This window comes from Artibeus jamaicensis, unplaced genomic scaffold, assembly GCF_021234435.1.
Source record: "Artibeus jamaicensis isolate MK-2021 breed Jamaican fruit bat unplaced genomic scaffold, CSHL_Jam_final scaffold_1689, whole genome shotgun sequence".
NCBI classification, from domain to species: domain Eukaryota; kingdom Metazoa; phylum Chordata; class Mammalia; order Chiroptera; family Phyllostomidae; genus Artibeus; species Artibeus jamaicensis.
In genome coordinates this window covers 10,943,951-10,949,045 of record NW_026522029.1, presented here as the reverse complement: position 1 = coordinate 10,949,045, position 5,095 = coordinate 10,943,951, and positions in this window count along the sequence as shown.

Sequence of the window (5,095 nt, the reverse complement as noted above, 5' to 3'; positions counted from 1 at the left end):
TACAAATTACCTGATAAACAATTCAAATTAATGGCCTAAAACCAGCTCAGTGAGCTAGAGAACACTGAATAGTTCAGTGAAATCAGGCAAAAAATACATAAACAAAATGAGAATATCAACAGAGACATAAAGTATAGTAAAGAACCAAACAGAAATATCAGAACCGAAAAACAGAATAATTCAGGTGAAAATTCTACTAGAAGAGATGAATAACAGATAGGAACCAGCAGAAATGGAATCAGCAGGCTTGAAAACGGGTGATTTAAAATGATCTAGTCGGAGGACAAAATAAAACCCCTGCAAGAGTGAAAAAAGCCTACAGAATTTATGGAGCAAACTAACATTCACATTATGGGATTCAAGAAAAAAAAGAGTGAACTAGAATAGAAGAGCAATTTTATTTAAGAAAAGAATAGACTTACATTAAGAACTAATGAAATAAGTTTTAGTTTTCCATCTTCATTTAATGCATGTTTTTCTAAATTGATGATGCATATAGTTTAAGGTTTCTGTAGAATAATACATAAGCACATATGGTTAAGGTTTATATACGTATGCCTACAAATACGGGTCACAGAGGTCAATGTCTAAACAGTCACTCAGCTGACAATACTCCCAGCCACCCAGAGAAGGTCACGATTCTGAAGGGGTTACCGACATGACACGTTAGAGCACCTGTATAGCCATCTCTTGAACAACTTGAATGTTGTTTTGTTTCATGTAAGTTCCAGAAAGTGCTTTCCCAGGTTCCTAGCTGGTTTGTTTCAGAGAGGAAAACTGCAGGGCTCTGAGTAGCTGATCTCCAGGTGGAGACTCGTTTTCTTCATCCTTTTCTGCCTGTCTTGCTGGACTATGGGACTAACCTGCATCCTTACCCAACACTCCTCTGGGGACTCTGGCCCCTTGTCACCATGCCCTTCTCAGGGTGGATGCACTGGTATGTTCATAATAAGGACAGAGCAAAGTGGTACCAAAAGACTGCCTGCCCAGTGGGTCACCCGCTGTCCAATATGCCTTCCCTGCCCCATTGCATAGCAGCAGCCTGACGTTCCCTTCCTAAGTTGAATCAATTCACCTCTAACAAAATAAAAACCCTCTTCCATGCCTTCCAGTCTCTCAGAAGGAGGAGCCAGAAGTGATGGGGCGGTGGCTGTATTTTAGTTGATGAGACTTTTGCTGTACCCCCCTTTGGAAGCCGTGTCTGCCTAGAAACTAGGACATCCATCCGATCCTCCAGCTCAAGGTAATGAGGCAGGAAGCACAGATTCCCCAGGTGGGCCCCGTGTGGTACGTGGTAACTGCAGTGGTAATGCCAGGTGGATCTACTCCTACTTCTGCCCTTAGTGTCCATTCTGTACCCAGGTGTTCTACTGGCTGGTGGCATAGAATTAGACACGAACTGTTGACTTAGCGCATATAATGCATTCTAAAAGATGGTCCTCGGTCCCTGCCCAGTAGCATCTCCAAGTTGGCGCCTCTTGTTACCTTCACACGAGTATCCCATCACTCTCTCAGGCCAGCGTCTTCTGAGTCACGCAGCATGTGACCGGACTCCCGGATTCCATCACCATGTGTTCATTGCTAAACATCCTGCCCTGCTGCAAAGCGGATTTCTTGGTGTAGTGTCACGTTCTATTACACCCTCTTGGCAGATCAAACTCTCCATCGTCTGGCGGAGGCCGTTGGGCAGGAAAGATAAACCCAGGTCCGTGGATGTGAATCGATCCACAGAATGCCCTCCCGTGTGATCACACTAAATGCTATAGCATATGGGAAGAGAACAGCTTGTGCTGCATTTCCTAGAAATGAAAATGACCTTTCCGTGGGAATAGCCAGGTACCATCCTTCCAACTTTCTGACAAGCTCTTCCACAGACTTTTGCACCAGATGGCAGCCGTGGCACTCAGAGGGCCTTCCCGCTGAACTGGGCTCCAATATCCATGTATGTTTTCCGTGCTCCTATATTGGCATCCAATTACAATAACTTGATATATATATAATTTAATGTGCATATGTAATAAGTGCATATAAATAAGTAAATGTATATTGATATGTATGTTCATGTCTCCCCACGGGAATAAATGCCCCCTAAAGAGAGGAATGCACTTAACCCAAACGATATAAAATTACTATGTGCCGTGCCCTATACAAGTGATCATGAACTCTCTGTAGACACAATAATAATTCTTCAGAATTATAAAGCAGACACTTGGCTAACTTATGATTTTCAGATGGCGATTACTTAAGAAGTGTCGGGATGAGTTTGAAAGTGGGGTAATGAGGGCCCCTCTGGGTAACTGGGCTTGGCTGTTTAGGGTGTGCTATCCTTCCTAGCCAGGGAACTGGAGGGTCCCAGAGAAAGGAGAGTAAAATTCGGTCAGGGCAATCTAGTACATTGAACAAGCGTGACTTCTTTTCAACAGATACGAGTCCAAATTAAAGGTTTTATTTTATTCTACCATTTACTCAAATGAAAGCACTTTAAATGCAAGTTTAAAATGGAAACACTTCTCATCTGCATAAACTCAAATAACATGCTCCAGTGAGCTGAGAATCTTGGGTCTTTTCTAACAGCTACTAATGTTCAACATCTTTGGGAACAACAATTATTTTTTCCTTGTGGCCAAAGGCATGCCATGAAAAAGCAACGCGGTTTCCTCCTGGGTGAAGCATTCCAGAGCCTTAATTAATAAGGTGATGATTCATAATGTTTTCATCAGCACTGTATCACAATCATATCCACCTTTGACAGCACTATAATTCACTGCCGCGGCACCTATCCTAAAGCTCATTTGAAATAACATCTTACTGATTACAGAATAAGTACTTCTGCATCATGCAAACTACAAAAAAACGTGCACAATAAAAATCACCCTTAATTCCACAGTCTGTACACCATTACCTTTTAATGTATTCCTTTGAATTCTATTTCCACTCAGGTTTATACATCAAGCTATAATTAGTTTCTAGAAAAACTTAGAAGATGCTGTACACACTGTTTTCTCACAGGATAGCAACTTTGTATTCAATCATATTTTAATTACTGCATATTATTCCATGATTCCAGTGTGTCAGGATTTATTGGGCCCAAAGCCCCTGAAAATTAGGGGCACGAAGCAAGCAAAGGGCCATGGAAAATTCCACCCAGCAAGAAGGGAGCCTAGAAATCTCGTTTTGTTGCTCCAAAGATCAGTTATTATGGGGCAACCTAAATGTGGTGGGAAAAAATCTGATCATGAAACCAAACTGAATCCCTCTTTTGTGACTAATATTCTATTTATAGAAAATATGCATCTCAAAACACCCATGAAAAGCAGGGATTATAAAAGAGGAATTCAAAGGCAGGAAAGCTCAGCTGGTCTGAGGTGAGGAAAAGAATGTGGGGGTTGAAACACCAACATCCATTAGCTGGGCATGAATTTGGGGATGTTAAGAGCCATACCCTAGAATGACCTCCTTCAGATTCAGGATTCACTGAAAATGGCTATTTATAATTATTAAATTCTACATCCTTTATCCTTTAATCCAAACTTTTCTCTTCTTTATGAAAACCTTTTTTTAGATGAAAATACTTCACTTGAAGAGACTTCATTATTTTTCAAAAAGTGTATTTATGCCCTGGCTGGTGTAGCTCAGTGGATTGAGTGTGGGCCTTCGAACCAAAAAATTGCAGTTCAACTCCCAGTCAGGGCACATGCCTGGGTTGCAGGCCAGTTCCCAGCAAGAAATGCACAAGAAGCAATCACACACATTGATGTTTCTCTCCCTCTCTCCTTCCCTTCCCCTCTGAAGATAAATAAATAAAATCTCTTTAAGTGTAGTCATGACAGTGTGATATTAACAAAAGCTCATCATCTCATTTAGCATTAACATGAGAATACTTACAGGCCTGATACCCATTTTAAGAACAAAATCAGCAATACGCAATAAAGAGCATGTTAAACCTTTGGTCTCTTTGAACACTGAAATAAATCGTGTGGGTATGTTGTTATTTTTTTGACATTAACTACATATACCTAATCATTTTTTCACCTCAGAATGCAAAATGTGAGAAATACATAATCATCAAGAATTTTATTGTGAATACTTAGCTTTGAGTCAGAGGACTATTTTCCATCAGTTTCCAGGATCCAATTCTACTGTCTAAGTTAAATCAGCATCATTAAAGCTATCCTCTCTGCCATTAAAAAAATGTTTAAAAATTATTTAGCACATCTGCAAAGTAAAACAGTTGGCCGGGTTCTGCTGCCTGCAGGCAGGCAGCCCAAACAAACACAAAAGTAAATAAATACAATAATCGATGTCCCTTTCGGCCATTCGTGCTGAGGGACAGTAGCACTCTTTGCCTGTTTGGTGCCGGGGGAAGGAGTTTCAAAACAGGAAACAGAATGAGAAAAAGAGGTTCTTTCATGAATGGCCGAGTCTCTAGACACCAAGCTGCCTTTACCTCTGAATTCTGTGTTTGTCAAAATGCTAATTTACCTGAACTCTGGAAAAATCAAAATATGATACAAATTAGTAGTGTAATGTAACTTGACATGTGAAAGTTACTTTCTTTCTTTTAAAAATTTTTTAAAAAATAATCGTTCCTTGTCAAAATTGGTCTGGCCAAACAATCTGAAGAAAAGAGGCCCTTATTTGGAGCCTCTCTCTGAAAGATGCTGTTTCGCAAAGAGAAAAATAGTCTAATTCTGTGTACAGATGAAAAGATTCCACACTTATGTTTTAAGAGCTTCAGCATAAAAAAAAACAAGTAAAATGGGTAGTAGAAAACTAAATTTTGCATTACTAACGTCCATGAAATTTCTTAAATTATTTTTTTGTTTAATGTCAAGGTTCTTAAATGGGAGGGAAAATGTCCATTTTTTTCTAGTGCAAGGTCTGTTTTGAATTTTTCCACACTCTTTCAGTTGACTGCAAGCATGAAAAGAAACCCCAAAACTATTTCACACTGAATGTACTGTAGGCAGGGAGGGGTGCTCGTGGTTAGAGAGTGGGGCTTGGAGCTCAACTTTTCGAGTTCTATTTCTGGCTGAATCCCTGGCTAGCCCCGAGGTTCTGTGATGGCTGCTAACGTGGCCATGTATGGGTTTGC